This window comes from Rhinoderma darwinii, chromosome 3 (genome assembly GCF_050947455.1).
Source record: "Rhinoderma darwinii isolate aRhiDar2 chromosome 3, aRhiDar2.hap1, whole genome shotgun sequence".
Classification (NCBI taxonomy): Eukaryota; Metazoa; Chordata; class Amphibia; order Anura; family Rhinodermatidae; genus Rhinoderma; species Rhinoderma darwinii.
Genome location: NC_134689.1, coordinates 320,949,199 through 320,971,969, shown reverse-complemented (window position 1 = coordinate 320,971,969; position 22,771 = coordinate 320,949,199). Strand labels below are relative to the sequence as shown.

Here is a 22,771-nt window from a genome sequence, read left to right as displayed (position 1 = left end):
CGAATTAAGAACTTTCTTCTCAAACTCCCTAGTTACAGAGATAACTTTACGTCTCAACTTCAGGAATATTTCCACCTTAATAATTCATCTGATATTAATCCTTACTCATTATGGAATGCTCACAAGGCAGTTAAGGCCCCATGCACACGACCGTGCCCGCAATCACGGCCCGCGATTGCGGGCACGGCCGACCGCTGACTGACAGCCGCATTTTCGGGCCGTGCTCCCATACAAAGTATGGGAGCACGGCCCGAAAAATGCGAAAGAACGGACATGTTCCATAATTCCCGGAACATTTCCACGGCACTGACACCCTTCCGTAGTGCTACGGAAAGGTGTCAGTGTTCAATGAAAGTGAATGGCTCCATTTTTGCGGACCGCAATTGCGGTCCGCAAAAACGGAGGTTTTTTGCTGTCGCGTGCATGGGGCCTAAGAGGTATTCTAATCCAGCAGGGAGCTCCCTACAAAAAACTGAAATTAGCTACCTTCACCTCCCTGATGGCTCAGATCCGAACTCTAGAAGTACAATTGCAACAGACTAAATCCTCATCCATTCACGAAGATCTCATGTCTTTACGGCGTAAACTTAAATAGGCTCTCTCACCACATTATAAGTGCCGTATCTCCTATAGAAGTAGATTGGCGCTATAATGTAGGTGACAGCAGTGCTTTTTATTTAATAAAACGATCTGTTTTCACCACGTTATGAGCGATTTTAGATTTATGCTAATGAGTTACTTAATGCCCAAGTGGGCGTGTTTTTACTTTAGACCAAGTGGGCGTTGTACAGAGGAGTGTATGGCGCTGACCAATCAGCGTCCTGCACTCCTCTCCATTCATTTAGGCAGCGCATAGGGATCCTTTTAGATCCTTATGTGCTATCTTATACTTACACATTAACGATACTGAAGTGTTTAGACAGTGAATAGACATTCCATGGGATGTCTATTCACAATCTCTGCACTTCGTTACTGTTTGTATGGTAGTTACAGCAGAGCAAAGCGTAATCTCGCTGTAACCTGTCATTTACTGCGTAATCTCACAGGATTACGCTTTGCTGATCAGCGTCATACACTCCTCTATACAACGCCCAGTTGGTAAAAAGTAAAAACACGCCCAGTTGTCTATTAAGAAACGAATTAGCATAAATCTAAAATTGCTCAAAAATTATTGTTTTTTAAAATAAAAAACACTTATCTAGATTACAGCACCGATCAGATTATGTAGGGGATAGGGCATTTATAATCTGGTGACAGAGCCTCTTTAAACTTTACTAAGTGTGTATATGACTGCCTCAACCGAGACGTGGAGATTGTTAAGCGGGCCCATTTTCTAAGTTGGGAGCGAGATCTAGACAGGATTTTTACCATTGAGAAATGGACTGCGGCAATTAAGTGGACTATGAAGTCCTCTTTATGCATGAATCTATTGGAAGTGTACCATAAATTGCTGATGAGATTGTACTATACACCTTCCCTAGTTAGCTAGAATTTATCCCCACACGTCAGCTTTACCATATTTTTTGAAAATGCCCTCTTATATTGACAATGTGGGATGATGTGTTTGAACTCCTCTCATCACTTTTGGGTATTGCTGTAACTAAAGATCTAGCTTTGGCTCTGCTATCTTTGGGAATAGAAGATCTCCCCACTAACTTTAGATGTCTGGTGAGCCATGTGTTTCTTACCACTAAACTTCTGATTGCCAAAGCTTGGAAATCCTCCACGTCTCCATCTTGTAATGAGGTGATAGGGAGAGTATCTAACCATTGTGGTTATGAACGTCTATTTCACCTCAGGAGTAATAGATAGGTTTTCTTTTCTAATATTTGGAACCCATGGATACATCGTTTTGTTGACTGTAGAGATCAAGTACCTACAACAGCTTAATTTTCCTTTCTTTCCTTAGCCTTTTTGCCTTCTTGCATGTAGTTCTGTACTTTTATTTGTCATTTGAACAGATGTATATTTTTTGGATGTCATGCTGTTCAGGACTTGTTCAATATGTAAACACTTATATTATAATAGATTTTGTTGAAATATCAATGAAAAAATTTGTTTAAAAAAACAAACAAAAAAAAAACAAACAAGCTGATGTTCTCTTTAACCCCTTCCCTCTTTAGCCACTTTTGACCTTCCTGACAGAGCCTCATTTTTCAAATCTGACATGTGTCACTTTATGTGGTAATAACTCCGGAATGCTTTCACCTATCCAAGCGATTCTGAGATTGTTTTCTCGTGACACATTGGACTTTATGTTACTGGCAAAATTTGCTCGATATGTTCAGTATTTAATTGTGAAAAACACCAAAATTTAGCGAAAAATTGCAAAAATTAGCATTTTTCTCAATTTAAATGTATCTGCTTGTAAGACAGGCAGTTATAATACACAAAATTGTTGCTAATTAACATCCCCCATATGTCTACTTTAGATTGGCATCGTTTTTTGAACATCCTTTTATTTTTCTATGACCTCACAAGGCTTAGAACTTTAGCAGCAATTTCTCACATTTTCAAGAAAATTTCAAAAGGCTATTTTTACAGGGGCCAGTTCAGTTGTGAAGTGGTTTTGAGGGCCTTATATATTAGAAACCCCAAAAAAGTCACCCCATTTTAAAAACTTCACCCCTCAAAGTATTCAAAACAGCATTTAGAAAATGTCTTAACCCTTTAAACATTTCACAGGAATTAAAGCAAAGTAGAGGTGAAATTTACAAATTTCATATTTTTCTGCAGAAATACATTTTTAATACAATTTTTTTTATAACACAGAAGGTTTTACCAGAGAAATGCAACTCAATATTTGTTGCCCAGTTTTTGCAGTTTTAGGAAATATCCCACATGTGGCCGTAGCGTGCTACTGGACTGAAACACCGGCCTCAGAAGCAAAGGAGCACCTAGTGGATTTTGGGGCCTTATTTTTGTTAGAATATATTTTAGGCACCATGTCAGGTTTGAAGGGCTCTTGCGGTGCCAAAACAGTCAAAATCCCCCAAAAGTGACCCCATCTGGGAAACTAGACACCTCAAGGAAATTATCTAGGGGTGTAGTGAGCATTTTCACCGCACAGGTTTTTTACAGAAATTATTGGAAGTAGGCCGTGAAAATTAAAATCAACATTTCTTCAAAGAAAATGTAGGTTTAGCGATTTTTTTTCTCATTTCCACAAGGACTAAAGGAGAAAAAGCACCGCAAAATTTGTAAAGCAATTTCTCCCGAGTAAAACAATACCTCACATGTGGTAATAAACGGTTGTTTGGAGACACGGCGTGGCTGAGAAGGGAAAGAGCGCCATTTGGCTTTTGGAGTTCACATTTAGCAGGAATGGTTTGCGGAGGCCATGTCACATTTACAAAGCCCCTGAGGGGACAAAACAGTGAAAACCCCAAACAAGTGACCCCATTTTGGAAACTATACCCCTTGAGGAAATTATCTAGGGGTATAGTGAGCATTTTGACCCCACAGGTTTTTTGCAGAAATTTTTGCAAGTAGGCTGTGAAAATGAAAATCTACATTTTTTCAAATAAAATGTAGGTTTAGCTAATTTTTTTTCATTTCCACAAGGACTAAAGGAGAAAAATCACCATAAAATTTGTAAAGAAATTTCTCCCGAGTAAAACAGTACCCCACATGTGGTAATAAACGGCTGTTTGGACACACGGCGAGGCTGAGAAGGGAAAGAGCGCCATTTGGCTTTTGGAACTCAAATTTAGCAGGAATGGTTTGCGGAGGCCATGTTACATTTACAAAGCCCCTGAGGGGACAAAACAGTGGAAACCCCCCACAAGTGACCCCATTTTGGAAACAACACCCATTGAGGAAATTATCTAGGGGTATAGTGAGCGATTTGACACCACAGTTTTTTTGCAGAAATTATTGGAAGTAGGCCCTGAAAATAATAATCTACATTTTTTCAAAGAAAATGTAGGTTTAGCTAATTTTTTCTCATTTCCAGAAGGACTAAAGGAGAAAAAGCACCACAAAATTTGTAAAGCAATTTCTCCCGAGTAAAACAATACCCCACATGTGGTAATAAACGGCTGTTTGGACACACGGCAGGGCTTAGAAGGGAAAGAGCACTATTTGACTTTTTGAGATCACATTTAGCAGGAATGATTTGCGGAGGCCAGGTCACATTTGCAAAGCCCCTGAGGGGACAAAACAATGAAAACGCCCAAAAAGGGACTCCATTTAGGAAACTACACCTCTTGAAGAATGCATCTAGGGGTGTAGTGAGCATTTTGACCCCACAGATGTTTCATAGAATTTATTAGAATTAGGCAGTGAAAATAAAAACAGTCCTTTTTCTTCAATAAGACGTAGCTTTAGCGCAAATTTTTTCATTTTCTCAACAAATAAAGGAAAAAAAGAACCCAACATTTGTAAAGCTATTTCTCCCGAGTACGGCAATACCCCATATGTGGTCATAAACTGCTGTTTGGGCAAACGGCAGGGCTCAGAAGGGAAGGACCGCCATTTGGAGTGCAGATGTTGCTGGATTGGTTTCTGGGCACCTGTGGGCCCAAAACAGTGGAAACCCCCCAGAAGTGACCCCATTTTGTAAACTACACCCCTCAATGCATTTACCAAGGGGTGTAGTAAGCATTTTAACCCTGCAGGTGTTTTGTAGAAATTAGTGTGCGCTCAATGTTGCAGAGTGAAAATGGGATTTTTTTCCATAGATATGCCAATATGTGGTGCCCGGCTTGTGCCACCATAACAAGACAGCTCTCTAATTATTATGCGGTGTTTCCCGGTTTTAGAAACACCCTACATGTGGCCCTAATCTTTTGTCTGGACATATGACAGGGCTCAGAAGTGAAGAGTACCATGCGGAGTGGAGGCCTAATTTGGCGATTTACAAAGTATTGGTTCACAACTGCAGAGGCTCAGATGTGAAATAATAAAAAGAAACCCCTGATAAGTGACCCCATTATGGAACTGCACCCCTCAAGGCATTTATTAAGGGGTGTAGTGAGCATTTTCACCCCACAGGTCTTTTCCATAAATGAATGCGCTGCGGATGGTGCAAATTAAAAATTTATATTTTTCCCTAGATATGCCATTCAGTGGCAAATATGTCATGCCCAGCTTATGACGCTGGAGACACACACCACAAAAATTGTTAAAAGGGTTCTCACGGGTATGACGGTGCCATATATGTTGAAGGAAACTGCTGTTTGGGCACGCTGTAGGGTTCAGGGCCGAGGGAGCACCATTTGGCTTTTGGAGAGCGGATTTTGCTTGGTACTATATTTGTTTGAGTATTGCTGGTGTTTTATAATGTGGGGGTACATGTAAGCGGGGCGGAGTATATAAGGGGCATAGTCAGGTGGTATAAAAAAATAAAAATAATCCATAGATGTGTGTTACGCTGTGAAGCAATCCTTTCTGCACAGGCCGGTGTCGCACTGATAAATGGTGTCATTTCTTATCCCCCTTTTGGTCCACACTCCGCGCCTTTGTAGTTTGGGGAATTTTGCTGGGAAAGTATTATCCTGGTATAATACGGGCACCGTCGCTTCCATCGGATATGATTGGGCCCTCCCTTCCTGGTTCCCTAATTTTAGGTCCTTGATAAATCGCCTCTTGAAACAGAAGAAATGTTCTCCTCGGGCACAACTGCATATTTTTTTATTTCCTGACTTATTGGAGCCATAACTAATTTTATTTTTCATAGACGTAGCGGTATGAGGGCTGGTTTGTTGCGGGACGAGCTGTAGTTATTATTGGTACCATTTTGGGGTACATGTGACTTTTTGATCACCTTTTATCCTATTTTTTGGGATGCCAGGTAAACCAAAAAACGCAATTCTGGCACAGCTTTTTTTGGTTTTTTTTTATACAGAGTTCACCACGCATTATAAACTACATGTTACCTTTATTCTGCGGGTCAGTACGATTCCGGCGATACCTAATTTATAGAACTTTTTTATGTTTTACAACTTTTTGCACAATAAAATTACTTTTGTAAAAAGAATGTATTTTTTCTGTCGCCAAGTTGTGAGAACCATAACGTTTTAATTTTTTTGTCGACGGAGTTGTATGAGGGCTTGTTTTTTGCGGGACGAGCTATAGTTTTTATAGGTACCATTTTTGGATACGTGCGACTTTTTGATCACTTTTTATTGTAATATTTGTAGGGCAAAGTGACTAAAAAACAGAAACTCTGGTAACGTTTTTTACGGGTTTTTTTTACGCTGTTCACCGCGTGCAATAAATAATATAATATTTTGATACCTCCGGTCGTTACGGTCGTGGCGATACCAAATACATATGGTTTATTATTCTTTTTCAATAATAAAGGACTTGATAAGAGTAAAAGGGGGATTGTGTGTTATTTGATTACTTGAAACTTTTATTGTTTTCAAACTTTTATTTTTTGCACTTTTTTTACACTTTTTTATACTTTTTTTACACTTTTTCTCAAGTCCCACTAGGGGACTTGAAGGTCCAACGGTCAGATTTTTTTTTTTCTAATACATTGCACTACCTATGTAGTGCAATGTATTAGATCTGTCAGTCATTCACTGACAGCAAGCCGTTTAGGCTTCGCCTCCCGGCGGGGCCTAAATCGGCTTCCGTAATGGCAGAGCAGGAGACCATTGTGTCTCCTGTTGCCATAACAGCAGTCGCCAGTCCCGATTGCCTGTCAGGGCTGGCGATCTGCTTGTAACCGCTACGATGCAGCAATCGCTTTCGATTGCTGCATCGAAGGGGTTAATGGCAGGGATCGGAGCTAGCTCCGGTTCCTGCCGTTACAGGTGGATGTCAGCTGTACAGTACAGCTGACTTCCACCGCTGATGACGCCGGATCAGCTCCTGACCCGGCGCCATCTTGCCGGCAGCTACGGAAGCCGATCAGGCTCCGCCGCCGGGCGGATCTTGACCGGCTTCGGTGCTAGGCAGACCGGGAGGCCAGTATTAGGCCTCCGGTTGCCATTGCAGCCACCGGAACCCCGGCAATTTCATTACTGGGGTTCCGATGAGCTGCAAACACCTTAAGTGCAGCGATCGCGTTTGAGCGCTGCACTTAAGGGGTTAATGGCGGGGATCGAAGCTAATTTCGGTCCCCGCCGTTACAGTCGGATGTCAGCTGTAAGATACAGCTGAGATCCGGTGATGATGGGACCGGCTCAGCTTCTGAGCCGGTGCCAAACGTTTGACGTACATGTACGGCAAGATGCGGGAAGTCAGTACTTTCCATGACGTACATGTACGTCAAATGTCGGGAAGGGGTTAATGGGTAATAACAGGAGTCTCTCTTTGTAGTTATTAAAGAGGCTCTGTCACCACATTATAAGTGCTCTGTCTCCTATATAAGGAGATCTGCGCTATAATGTAGGTGACAGTAATGCTTTTTATTTAGAAAAACGAGCGATTTTTAGCTTTATGCTAATGAGTTTCTTAATGCCGAAGTGGGCGTGTTTTTACTTTGTACAACGCCCACTTGGTCTAGAGGAGTGTATTACTCTGACCAATCAGCGTCATACACTTCTCTCCATTCATTTACACGGCACTAGCGATAGTTATATCGCTAGGTGCAGCTACATACACAAACACTAACATTACTGCAGTGTCCTGAAAATGAATATACATTACCTCCAGCCAGGACGTGATGTTTATTCAGAATCCTGACACTTCTGAATCTTTTCTGTGAGATTTCCAGCAAGGCAAACGTAATCTCGTTTGAAATGACAGGTTACATCGTAATCTCGCGAGATTACGTTTGCCTTGCTGTAAATCTCACAGACGTCTCAGGATTCTGAATAAACATCACGTCCAGGCTGGTAGTGATGTATATTTATTATCAGGACACTACAGTGATGTTATAGTGTGTGTATGTAGCTGCACATAGCGATATAATACGCAGCAGAATATAGTACCAGCAAAGTAGGTGAGATTTAACAAATCTCATCCATATGCTGCGTATATATTCAGAGCGGAAAATGACCTGAGGTGTGTATTATTTGGACCGCAGCATGTCAATTCCTGCTTCGGAAAGTAGACTGAATTGCTGCGTTTTTCAGGGATGTCACCATCTCCCTGCATTGAGAAAAACGCAACAAAATACGCACCATTTTCTGCATTGGAAAATCTACTACTTTCAACAGAAATGCTATCGAAATTTTCTGCAGCAATTCTGTTACGTGTGGACAAGCCCTAACAGAAAGCGGCCCGCCCATGTAGAAAATAGTCAGCCATTCATTTACTTGGCACCTAGAACATAAACATATGGACAGTGATGATACACAATGGATTCAGAAGGGCGGACCTGTGGCGATCAGCTGATTGCCAGGTCGGCTTCAAACTGAAAAGGGATTGTTAAGATGAGAATACCCAAATACATAAGAAGTTTTTCAGAATCCATAATGAATAATTTCCTAGCTTAGCGGTTTGCTAAGCGGGACAATATGTTCAAGTATGCTGCATAGTAACAGAAAATGTGGCCCTGGAGGACAAAGGATTACCACAGATTCAGCATGATCACCCTGAGTACAGGTGCTAGTATCTATAGTCAGAAGTGCCACTAGCACCTCTAGCCCTGCCCAGGAGAGCACGGGGGCAGCTGGATTATTGATTATACGAGGACTAGGAATTTATTTTCTTTAATACAAGGGTGTATGGAGGGGGTTGATAAGAGACTTTGTGGCTTCCTGCTGTAGTCCTTCTTTAAAGAATACCTTTCACCTGCCCATAAATGTGCAGCATGTAATGGGCAGGGCTGTACAAACCCTGGGGCACTTCACATTTTTTTCCTATCTTCCTCCATTTAGATATGATTTAAATAACCCCCTGAACCGTCAGTGGGGCGTGTAATTGGCAAGGGGGCGTGTAACATAGCTGTGACACTGTCCAATTAGCTACGAACAGTGTCACAGCAGGAGCTGGAGGAGAGGGTGTGCGCACGCGAAGCTCGGAGCTGTGCGAGCATGCGCGTGCAGGCTCTCACTCTTTAGCTCTCGGCAGGCAAGCCAAACAAGACTGTGTGATCTCACGCGAGAGATCACACAGTCTTGTCCTTGTCTGCCGAGAGCTGAAGAGTGAGTGAGAGCATGCGCCCAGTTCCAATGCCAAAGATACTCCCACCGCCATGGAACAGAAGAATTCACATTCTTCTTCTTCTACTCTTCTGTTCCGTGGTGGCGGCGGAACTGCACGTGCGCACGCACACGCTGTCTTCTCCAGCTGTTGCTGTGACACAGTCCGATTGGACAGTGTCACAGCGATGTTACACACCACCTTGCAAATTACACGCCCCATTGACAGTTCAAAGAGTTATCTAAAGGGAAGGTGTCACGTAAAAAAAATTTTTTATATGTTATTGCTTTTAGTAGGTCATTAAAAGAATTTTTATTTATTTGTGTTTTTGTGTTGTACTTTTTTCTTTTACTTCTCTATGGGGGCTGCCATTTTAACGACACATACAGAGATGGAATACGGCACATACATCCCCATAGAGAATGCGAACGGGAGCCGTTCCATTCACTATAGCGTACGCCGTCTGTGTGTGAACGGCGCATGCGGCACACAGTGTAGGAGGTTTGCACAATCAACCCCGTGCTTTCTCCTGGCACTAGACAGGATAAAGGACGGGGGATTGTTTGAGCACACTAGAGCGAGTGAGTCTTCTCCAATTTTGCAGCATAAAGCAATGAGGTTGCTTTACCACATGCCAATGCCGCAATTTTGGGAATTGCTCCCTCTAGTGACCAGCACATGGATATGTTATAAATTAGAATCTAATTTATAATATTTCCTGACTTGTGAAAAAAATTTGATCAATGTGTAATCATTTATATACTAACAGCTTAACTTAAAAAAAAAAAATTTTCTAGCGACACATTCCCTTTAAATATCAGGCGCCAAATACAATGGCACTGATATCTAAATAACGGCAAGAGATAGGAATTTATTTTTATAGTGAGACAGGGTTTGTACAGCCCCGCCTATTACATGCTGCACACTAATGGGTAGGTGAAAGGTTCTCTTTAATGTACAACAAGATCCGAAAATTTTGGAAATCATTTTCGTGGTGTAAACTTTTTATGATAAACAAAATTTTTTTAAAAAAATACGTTGTAAAAAATCTTCTTACCTCTGGTCCTTTCCTTTTAGTTCCACAAACTCACTAACAGCAAACCTATAATATAGTGCAAAAATAAGGAACATAATGAGTATAAAGGAGCTTTTAAATAACCAAATCAAAACATCTAATTTCCAAAGTGTAAGATATAAGTATAATTATGTATAATATATATATATATACACACACACACACACATACATCCAAACACCTATATACCCAGCTCATTTAATACAAGCAGAAAACATCATGAACATAAGAGCATCATTATTTGATGGTATAACATGTGAAGAAACGTGTCCCTTTGCGTTTAAGCTGGTGTTATGGTTACTTTGCCCCTGACCAGTAGAATAGTGTAGTCTGCAGCTCTATTCTGCCCAGTAAAAAAAAAAAAACTGATTAACCGAAGCCTCACAGCCCTATTATGAGGAAATGGGATCCAGTAGGATCAGTTTTAAAAATGGATCAAAACGGAGCCATTATGGATCCTGTACAAAGGGAACCCATGACAACCACGTGAACAGAGCCATAGAAGATTAAATGGCTGAATACAGTATATGGTATACAACCACAACAACAAAGATCTAAACCATCAAAAGGCCAGATTCACTCAGAGCAGTTAGCCGCAGATATTTGTATGTTTTTCTTCTTTAGCCAATGCCAAGAGTAGAGCCTAAAACCTTCAATAGAAAGGAAAGACTTCTAACTACTACTCTTTTGCCTGAGAACGTATGGGTGGGCATCACTCAAATTGAAGATAATTATCTACTAATAGCATCAAATCCCTTATACACAGTATATGGTTAGATGTGGAATAGGTGCCAATGTTTCAGAATGCTGATAATACATTTTATGGCCCTGGTTCCCAAGTAGCGTAAATGCTGCAGAATTTCCGCAACAGAAGTTTGTGTTAGAAAACCTCATGCCTACGCTGCGGAAAAAACCCCCAGAAAAAACGTGCGGAAAGTGTTCTGCAGTGAAACTTTAAATTCCGCATGTCAATTTATGCTGCGTGTTTGGCCCATAGAATTCAATGGGGAGCAGAAATTCCGCAACAGATTTATTTTCTTAGGATTTTTACTGCGTTTACGCAGTGTTTTGTTTTTCTTTAGATTCCGCTGCCGATTCTCTGTTGCAGAAAATCTGCAGCGTATCCTCTGTGTGGAAACATACCCTAAAGCTGGGATCCCACAGTGCAGATTTTGCATGCATTTTGTATGCCAAAACCAGAAATGGATCAAGGAGAGCAGACCTATAAGGCCTTCCTTTATAGATTTCTTGTGCTTAGCTTCCGTTCCTGGTTTTTGCTTAAAAACGACATGAAAAATCTGCACTGTCGGAACCCTGCCCAAAGAGGGGCACTAAGAAGCAGGCTGGTGGAGCAAGTTGTAAAAATCCCAGTAGCCATGTGCCTAGAAAACCAGCTCATGGTGCCTCTTTGGGATGTTTTCTATTAATGTCTGAGTTTTATGGCCACACAAAAAAAAAAAAATCATACTGACTCCCGGAGTGGTCACACTGGCTCCCAAGTTCAGCAAAGTATTGCTCACTCCTGTAGGGAGTACATAGATTCGTTATTACACATGGTAATCCTTGTCGAGCAGGCACGTTTACATACTGTAGCTGTATTTGAGGTCCATATTCACTTGCACAGCTTTTCTCCGTAATTCCCATAACATTAAAGAGAAGCTTCCACCTCCCCATACATGTACAGTTGAGTGCAGCATGTAATGGTCAGGGCTGCACAAACTCTGGGGCACTTTACATTTTTTTCCTACCCTCCTCTGTTATTTAGATATCGGTGGCGTTATATTTGGCGCCCGATATTTAAATAACCCCCTAAACTGTCAATGGGGCGTGTTACTATGGCTGTGACACTGTCCAATCAGATACGGACAGTGTTACAGCAAGAGCGAGGATAGAGGAGAGTGTGCGTACGCTCTCACTCTTCAGCTTTCAAGATCAGTCTTCTGCCGAACTGGCAAGGGGTCCTGTCACTGCTACAGACAGTGTAAGAGCTGGAGAGAGAGAGCGCTCGCCGCTTCAGGGCTTGCGCTGTCCGTAGCAGAGACGCCCCCTTGCCAGTTCGGCAGACAGTACAAAACGGATCTCTGGCAAGAGCTGAAGAGAGGAGAGCGCACATGCGCAATCTCCATTCCCCAGCACTTACACTGTCTCCAGCAGTGACAGGCCCCCTTGCCAGTTCGGGAGAAAAGACTGATCTTGAAAGCTGAAGAGTGAGAGCGCGCGCACACTCTCCTCTCTCATCCTCGCTCTTGCTGTAACACTGTCCATATCTGATTGGACAGTGTCACAGCAATAGTAACACGCCCCCTTACCAGTACACGCCCCGTTGACAGTTCAGGGGGTTATTTAAATATCGGGCGCCAAATATAATGGCAACGATATCTAAATAACAGAGGGAGCTAGAAAAAAAAAAGTAAAGTGCCCCAGGGTTTGTGCAGCCCGGCCCATTACATGCTGAACATGTATGGGGAGGTGAAAGGTTCTCTTTAAGTACCACGTGGTGAAAAAAGGAAAAACTCCAAAGAAAGGTTTACCTTTGGCCTCCATTCCTATTCTTAAAGGAAAAAAAATACATGGAAGGGAATACAAACATCAGATACGGATGGCCAAGTAAACAAGGCCAAATACTGTTTCCATTTACTAATATTGATAGCACCCCTACCCTATACAGGAATGGCATATAGTCTAGTGACAACCTATGTCCTATACCAATTTTCTTACCGTACAGAATACCACTAATAGATATACACAGCTTTAGGCATCATTTAGACATGCGTAATATACGCGTGTGCTTTTCACGCGTGTCGTACGCACCTATATTACCCTATGGGGCCGCGCAGACAGTCCGTGAGTTTGGCGCAGCGTGAGTGCGCTGCGTAAAACTCATGACATGTTCTATATTTCCCCGTTTTTCGCGCATCACGCACCCATTGAAGTCAATGGGTGCGTGAAAAGCACGCAGGTCGCACGGAAGCACTTCCGTGCGAACTGCGTGGTTCGCGCATCAGCTGTCAGACTCTGAATGTAAACAGAAAAGCACCACGTGCTTTTCTGTTTACAAACATCCAAACGGAGTGTCAAAATGATGGCGGCTGCGAGAAAATCTCGCAGCCGCGCATCATACACTGATGACACACGGGGCTATTAAGTGCATTTTGCGCACGCAAAACGCCGCGTTTTTTGCGTGCGGAAAACGCACACGCTCGTGTAAATTAGGCCTTATATTGCACCATCGCCAACATCTAGGCAGATGGGAACACACAAAATCCTTCCTGCAGAACTTGCAGCTGGCAGAGCTGGAGCGTAAATCAGAGTCATTGGTTAAGGCCTATTTCTGTAGCACGGCTTTCCATCTAACTATAAGGCCACGATCACACACATAGCTTTGATTACGTTTTTGGCTCAGTTTATTGAGCCAAACACAGGAGAGAACTCAAAAGAAAGGAGATGCATCCGTCTTTTCTTCATACATGTCCTTCCTTTTATATCCAGCTCTGGCTTTGGCTAAAAAGCAACTGAGCAAAAAACTGCCACATACCGATGTGTGTAATCCGGGCCTTAGGAGCAGTCTCAACTACAGTCCAGCCTAAAGCCCCTTTTACACAGGCCAACGATCATACATAGAATGCTTGTTGCCGATAATTGCCCTGTGTAGACAGGGCAGCGATCATCAGATGAACGAACAAACGCTCGTTGATCCGCCGGTCGTATAGCTTTAAAAAACGTAAAATATTAACGTTGTCGGCAGCACATGTGTAAACAGGGAGACGCGCTGCCGACATGATAATAATGTATGAAGACGAGCGACCGGAGTAACAACTGCTTGTCCCCATCCATAGCTCCATGTGACGAGCCGGTTTAAGAGGACCTTTAGGCTGGGTTCCCACAGCGCAGATTTTGCATGTATTTTTTTTAGGCCAAATCCGGGAATGGAACCGAAACAGAAGAAATATATAAAGACATGCCTTATAGGTCTGCTCTTCTGAATCCAATTCTGCACTGTGGGAACCCGGCCTAAAACAGCTGAGTGATTTAATTAACCATTGATCAACTTAAGAAAATGCAGTATAAAAATAAGACTCAATATACGTCACCACATGTACACAAAGCTAAGACAGGGGTACACATATCAGCGATCACCCCTACGTCAGTGAGGGACAGGGGGTGCTCAAATGATAGAAATAAAGGAAATGACATTTGTACTAACACTGAAACCTGGTGTGTAAGAAGTGCCAGGCTGACAATACTACACACCTTTCATGGACAAGGAGATGGGAAACCCAGATATTTGGCAGGAAAAGGAATTCAAGAGATAATAATGGTGTGTTGTAGAGACGATATGAGCAGAAAGCAGAGGTATTGTCTGCAGATGTTGGGCACATACAATGGACCCAGCGATGATACAGTATTTATAAAGGTGTAGCAGCACAGGCAGACATGACAGCACTATATCCACCCTGTAGTGATGGACGTCCGAGAAGGCAGCTGAGAGACACGGGCATGGCAGGTATTGGGCACTAGGTGCTGGGTATAGGGGACACAGCTGGCCATTGTTGCAGAGTAGTGGGTGCAGGGATCGGGTACTGGTGTGAGGGCCTGTCTGGGAAGTGGTGAGTGCAGGAAGGACTTACTGAACGGAAACACACTCACCCCTGGGACACACCACTGCCCAGCGCCTCACACCGCTCCGTACTTCCCGGGGCCTGCCCCATAACCCTCCGCGTTAACGGGAAGAAGGTACAGAAAACCCCTCCACCAAAGCCAATCAGAACACAGCACCGCAAACTGAGCCTGGGACGCTGTAAAAGCGGAGAACTGCGCCTGCGCTAAAAGAAAGGGAAGTCAAGCGGCGCTTGCCGGATTTCACGATGATTGGCTAAGGGAGTCTCCAAAATCCCGCCCAGATCCCCTCAGAGTCCCCAATGGTTTCCAGGCAACAGCGACCAGCTGCTACGAGCGGCAGTTACTTTGTACGCACGCGCTGTAGCGCCAAATAGGTTAACGACTACATTTCCCGTCTTTCTTTGCGCATAGTTTGAAAACGCTGTCCTGTAGTTTAGAACAATCTTTGCCCACAGTCTACCGTCTGCCAATGCAATAATAGGATTAAACAGCAGTAATATGTATACTAAGAGCCAGAAACACCGAATGATACGCACACTGGGGTTTGACAACTTATATACCAAAAAAAAATAGATATTACATTATTATTGTTGTTGTTAGCATTTATATGGCGCCAACATATTATGCCACACTGTACATTACATATATAACTATGCTGTAGTATGAAATGTCATTCACAAGGTGCATTGTGCATTTTTCAGCTACAGTTGCAGTTCTTTGTACCCCAGAACTGGGGAACTGGGTGATTTCAGCTCTGAAGCCTGCAAAATTTAAACTACAGGTCCGGACCAGGGGCGTAACTTGAATTCATAGCGCCCCAGAGCAAAACAAGATGGACCGCACCACCTAGTGAGATGAGACTAAAACAGAAGCATAAGTAGCAATAATGGCAGGTATGGATAAAATCGCCATATATCAGAGAACCCACATAGTAGTGCTAGATAGCTGAAAGGCACCAACCTGTTTTTACATCTGAGTGACCCTCCCCCAACCTCTGGGCCACATAGCAGCTGCCGTAGCGGCTAAAGTTACGCTCATGCCCTGGACTATAGGGCGTCCTTCACATACGCTTTTTTTTCGTGCATTTTTTATGGAGTTTTTTGTTTAGTGTCATTTTGTACAGGCATTTTTCATGATGTTTTTGAAGTTCTATAGAGAAGCCATACCAAGGACATGCTGCATTTTGGAAAAAAAATAACTCCACTCACTCCAAAAATACTACAAAAACGCCACACACCAAAACGCTATAGGAGGAATTTAAGAACGGCTATACGCCAGTATTATGACATTAAATAGCAGAAAATGATGGCGCACGTCATATTTGTGCAATAATTTGCAACTTTTTCCCGATTCATGCCATCCACATCACTTTTTTTAACTGGGTGGGGCTTAGCATAAATGGCGGGGCCACCAATTGAATTCACTATAATTTATGCCAGGAAGTGCTGTAGCTGGCGAAGATTCCACAATCTGGCGAATAAACAGCAAAAGATGGGCTATACTCAACTATCAGTTTTTCATGGCCGTTTTGCATCAGTGTGCAGGGGCGTAGCTAGGGGGGCAAGCGGGGCATGTGCCCCGGGCGCAGTTCAGAGGGGGGCGCCAGCGCCACCTCCTCCTGCACTATAATTGTACCTGTGTCGCAAGGACACAGGTACAATTAGAAGCAATGAATGACCGGGCACGTTCCGTGCCCGGCCATTCAGCGACTTTCCACGAATTAAGCGACTGGTACCTTTTGTACCAGTGACACTTCCGTCAATGAAAGGCGCTGACTGACTGACAGGGAAAGTCATCCTGCCCTGCCAATCAGCGCCTTTCATAGACGCTGTGTTCAACCCCCTGGAGACCTGCGCAGAAGAGAGGAGGTCTCCATGGCTGCCGGACGGCGTGGGAGCGGGAATAAGGTGAGTTTGATTTTTTTTTTTTTTTTAATTGTAATAGACGTGTGGCTGTATCTGCGGGGGGGGGGGGGACTTTGTCTACACGGGGGACTTTATCTATGGGGGGTGTCTATCTACAGGGGGACTATATCTACAGGGCTATATACAGGGGGGCTATATACAGGGGGACTATATCTACAGGGCTGGGCTATATACAGGGGGACTATATCTGCTGGGCTATATACAGGGGGGCTATATCTACAGGGGGACTATATCTACAAGGGGGCTATATACAGGGGGACTATATCTACAGGGGGCTATATACTGGAGTGGGCTGTCTATAGAGCACCATATACAGGGGTGGGCTATATAGTATATAGCCCCCTGTAGATATAGCCCACCCCTGTATATGGTGCTCCATAGATAGCCCACCCCAGTATATAGCCCCCCTGTAGATATAGTCGCCCTGTATATAGCCCAGCCCTGTAGATATAGCCCAGCCCTGTAGATATAGCCCCCTGTAGATATATTCCCCCTGTATATAGCCCACCCCTGTATATAGCCCATCCCTGTAAATATAGCCCCCCTGTGTATAGCCCCTCTGTAGATATAGCCCCCCTTTGTATAGCCCACCCCTGTAGATATAGCCCCCCTGTGTATATCCCAGCCCTGTAGATATAGCCCAGCCCTGTAGATATAGCCCAGCCTTGTAGATATAGCCCAGCCCTGTAGATATGGTCCCCCTGTAGATATGGTCCCCCTGTAGATATAGCCCAGCCCTGTAGATATAGCCCAGCCCTGTAGATATAGCCCAGCCTTGTAGATATGGTCCCCCTGTAGATATGGTCCCCCTGTAGATATGGTCCCCCTGTAGATAGCCCACCCCTGTAGATATAGTCCCCCTGTAGATATAGCCCACCCCTGTATATAGTCCCCCTGTAGATATAGCCCACCCCTGTATATAGTATCCCACAAATAGCTCCCCATATAGTGCTCCACAGAAAGCCCACCCCTGTATATAGCCCCCTTGTACATATAGTCCACCCCTGTATATAGTGCTCCACAGATAGCCCACCCTTGTATATAGTATATACAGGGGTGGGCTATCTGTGGAGCACTATATACAGGGGTGGACTATATGTGGAGCACTATATACAGGGGTGGGCTATATCTACAGGGGGGCTACATACATGGTTGGGCTATCTGTAGAGCTCTATATACAGAATCTGAGACGTCACCGGTGAGTCACTTAATGTAAATGTTCACTCTGCCTCTAATCAGCACTGTAGTCACTGTATGATCTGCAGCGAGATGATGGGTGATATGATTATGATAGGATTTATTTTTTGTGAAACGGCATCTCCCAGCATATCCTTACCATTGTTCGGCCCATGCTGGGAGCTGTAGTTTTACGCCGTACACACCTATACGGCAGGGGTTGCACTAAATTGAGCTGTATTTGTTCTGGGGCTGTATTTATGTACTGAGCTTGGTTCTGGTATTGTGTATAGAACCATATTGCTTGAGAAATGTACAAATAATTTTATGCTCGCGTTACATAAAAAGAAATGACACGTCGATTGGTAGAGAAAACAAACACGGTGAGGGGGAAGGAGATGTCGGGAAAGAGGTTGGGGGGGGGGGGGGCGCCAAACTGAATCTTTGCCCCGGGTGCTGGAGAACCTAGCTACGCCTCTGCAGTGTGTCTCCAAATTTTCATCCATTTCCAGTCCATCTGTCCGTTTTTAATGGCCGTTTGACATCCGTTTTGCATCAGGCTTTTTTTGTCCCAACCCCCTGAAAACACCCAAAGGAAGGTCAGATGTTCACTTAGACACTATTTACAGCCTCCCTGTATATGATGCTACTCACCTCCCTGTATATGATGCCGCACACCTCCTGTATATGATGCCGCACACCCCCTGTATATGCCACACAGCCTCCCTGTATATGATGCCGCACACCTCCTGTATATAATGCCGCACACCTCCTGTATATGATGCCTCGCACGTCCCTGTATATGATGCCACACACCTCCCTGTATATGATGCCACACACCTCCCTGTATATGATGCCACACACCTCCCTGTATATGATGCCACACACCTCCCTGTATATGATGCCACACACCTCCCTGTATATGATGCCACACTCCTCCCTGTATATGATGCCACACCTCCTGTATATGCCACACACCTCCTGTATATGATGCCACGCACGTCCCTGTATATGATGCCACACACCTCCCTGTATATGATGCCACACACCTCCCTGTATATGATGCCACACAGCCTCCCTGTATATGATGCCACACACCTCCCTGTATATGATGCCACACAGCCTCCCTGTATATGATGCCACACACCTCCCTGTATATGATGCCACACACCTCCCTGTATATGCCACACACCTACCTGTATATGCCACACACCCTCCTGTATATGATGCCACACACCCTCCTGTATATGATGCCCCACACCTCCCTGTATATGATGCCACACACCTCCCTGTATGTGCCACACACCCCCTGTATATGATGCCACACACCCTCATATATATGATGCCACACACCCTCCTGTATATGATGCCGCACACCTCCTGTTTATGATGCCTCGCATGTCCCTGTATATGATGCCACACACCTCCCTGTATATGATGCCACACACCTCCCTGTATATGATGCCACACACCTCCCTGTATATGCCACACACGTCCTGTATATGATGCCTCGCACGTCCCTGTATATGATGCCACACACCTCCCTGTATATGATGCCACACACCTCCCTGTATATGATGCCACACTCCTCCCTGTATATGATGCCACACTCCTCCCTGTATATGATGCCACACACCTCCTGTATATGCCACACACCTCCTGTATATGATGCCACGCACGTCCCTGTATATGATGCCGCACACCTCCCTGTATATGATGCCGCACACCTCCTGTATATGATGCCACACACCCTCCTGTATATAATGCCTCGCACATCCCTGTATATGATGCCACACACCTCCCTGTATATGATGCCACACACCTCCCTGTATATGATGCCACACTCCTCCCAGTATATGATGCCACACACCTCCTGTATATGCCACACACCTCCTGTATATGATGCCACGCACGTCCCTGTATATGATGCCACACACCTCCCTGTATATGATGCCACACACCTCCCTGTATATGATGCCACACACCTCCCTGTATATGATGCCACACACCTCCCTGTATATGATGCCACACACCTCCCTGTACATGCCACACACCCCCTGTATATGCTACACCCCTCCCTGTATATGTTGCCACACACCTCCCTGTATATGCCACACACCTACCTGTATATGCCACACACCCCTATATATGCCACACACCTCCTGTATATGTTGCACACCTCCCTGTATATGATGCCACACACCTCCTGTATATGATGCCACACACCTCCCTGTATACAATGCCACACACATCCCTGTATATGATGCCACACACCTCCCTGTATATGATGCCACACGCCTCCCTGTATATGATGCCACACACCTCCCTGTATATGATGCCACACTCCTCCCTGTATATGATGCCACACACCTTCTGTATATGCCACACACCTCCTGTATATGATGCCGCACACCTCCTGTATATGATGCCACGCACCCTCCTGTATATGATGCCATGCACCTCCCTGTATATGATCCCACACACCTTCCTGTATATGATGCCACACAGCCTCCCTGTATATGATGCCACACACCTCCCTGTTTATGCCACACACCTCCCTGTATATGCCACACACCTCCCTGTATATGCCACACACCTCCCTGTATATGCTACACCCCTTCCTGTATATGATGCCACACACCTCCCTGTATATGCCACACACCTCCCTGTATATGCCGCACACCTACCTGTATATGATGCCACACACCTCCTGTATATGACGCCACATACCTCCCTGTATATAATGCCACACACCTCCCTGTGTATGATGGCACACAGCCTCCCTGTATATGATGGCACACAGCCTCCCTGTATATGATGCCACACAGCCCGACATGAATGCCCTACATACTCACCGATGCAGCGCTGTCTTCTTCAGGTAAGGTCCCTCGTCTTTACGGGATCGGCGGCAACGCCATGACACATACTCACCGATGCAGCACTGTCTACTGGTCTGATCGCTAGTCTCACGGGATCTGCAAAGGCGGCGCAATGACGTCATCGCGTCGCCTTCGCAGAACCCGTGAGACTAGCGACCAGACCAGAAGAAGTTGGCGCTGCATTGGTGAGTATGTGTCGTCGATAGCCAGCAAGGGAACTAGTAGTTCCCTCGCAAATCCTCATCTCACAGATCCATTTTTAACGGTTGTTACATGTATTGACAGCCATTAAAAACGGATCCACTGACTTTTATGGGGGCCGTCAGGCCGTTAAAAAAACGGCCGGGTGAGTACACCTATAGAACATCATAGTTCTAAAAACGGCCATTTATCACTGCCGTGTGAAGAAGGCCTTAGTAAGTCTGCCCTATGTATGTATATTTTATCATATTTTATGTATACTATAGATTTTAAACCCCTTGACGACCAGGTCCATTTTGCTAAGCATTGTTTTTCGTTATTTTCATCTTCGCATTCCAAGAGTCATACGTTTTTTCTTTTCCCGTTGACATAGCTGTATAAGGGATTGTTTTTTGCAGAACCTGATTTTTCAATGGCACCATTTTTGGGTACATATAATATATATTGATTAACTTTTATTAAGCTTTTTTTCTGGGGGGGGGGGGGGATTTAAAAAAAAACAGCTATTCCAGCATTGTTTTTTTGTGGTTTAAATTTATGCCGTTCTCTAGGCAGTGTACACCGCGTTCCAAATTATTATGCAAATGTTATTTTTCGCTGATTTTCCTAAATAGTCGATGCAAATGACAGTCAGTATAATCTTCAAGCCATCAACCGTTGGAGTATAATGCAAATTTTATTGAACAAATCTAATGATAACAGATTTTTTTTTAGAAGTAAAAAACTCAAAATGCACTGTTTCAAATTATTATGCACAACAGAGATCAAAACATTTTAAAGGTTGTAAAGAGAACTAAAATGGTAATTTGTTGAATTTGCAGCATCAGGAGGTCATATTTACAGAAATCAAAAGCGCTTTCAATAAAAAAAAAACGTAACAGGCCAAGTTACATGTTACAAACAGAACCGATAAAAACACAGGGACATATACAGAAACACCGAAAAAGGCCATACTTGCAAATGGACACAGCCAGGCCAGAAATGCTGATGAAAGGGCGAGCAGGTGCTTTAAATAATAATAGCCACTCCCACTAGTCTTGAGGGGAGTGGTGTGTGGTGCATGGGATGTGTAGTAAGAAATAATAAATGAATAGTGTGTGTGCAAGTGTAATACTATAAGTGAAATATAGGGGGCAGTAATAAATGAAGTGCCTCAATAGAAATAAATGGATAATGGGGTGCAAGTGAGTGAAACATGGAGGGATAGTGTGTATGTCATGAGGCACAACGTGTATAGCCAGGTAGAAGCCTATTTGTGACGCCTTGATAATTCATAGAGCGGGCTACCCTGCTTGCTATGCCAAACAACAACACACCATGCTCTCCCAGCATCAAAGACCCGGCTTCTACCTGGCTATACACGTTGTGCCTCATGACACACACACTATCCCTCCATGTTTCACTCACTTGCACCCCATTATCCATTTATTTCTATTGAGGCACTTCATTTATTACTGCCCCCTATATTTCACTTATAGTATTACACTTGCACACACACTATTCATTTATTATTTCTTACTACACATCCCATGCACCACACACCACTCCCCTCAAGACTAGTGGGAGTGGCTATTATTATTTAAAGCACCTGCTCGCCCTTTCATCAGCATTTCTGGCCTGGCTGTGTCCATTTGCAAGTATGGCCTTTTTCGGTGTTTCTGTATATGTCCCTGTGTTTTTATCGGTTCTGTTTGTGCATCAGGAACGTTCTGTTCCAGTTTAGGATTTAGGGACTCGCAAGTCTGGGGATCCTTGTCGTGGATTGCGAGCTTGCGTCCTTTTGGCCAAAATGATTACCAATACCCCAGGTATTTTTCATTATGTATATTCGCTTCTCTTGGACACAGCCGGGT

The 22,771-nt window shown here is 44.0% G+C and overlaps 1 protein-coding gene across 2 annotated transcripts in view; it reads right to left on the bottom strand.

Moving 5' to 3' along the window:
• Nucleotides 1-15,098, bottom strand: part of ASB7 (ankyrin repeat and SOCS box containing 7) — a 63,509-nt gene extending 48,411 nt beyond the window's left edge. Inside the window, exons 1-2 of one of the 2 annotated variants that reach the window (XM_075858255.1) lie at nucleotides 14,369-15,098; nucleotides 10,100-10,144 (exon numbers count right to left, since the gene is read on the bottom strand). The gene's annotated coding sequence lies outside the window, so the exon portion shown is untranslated. The remainder of the gene's footprint in view (nucleotides 1-10,099; nucleotides 10,145-14,368) is intronic. The other variant, XM_075858254.1, reaches the window with a different exon arrangement.
• Nucleotides 15,099-22,771: the final 7,673 nt, after the last annotated feature.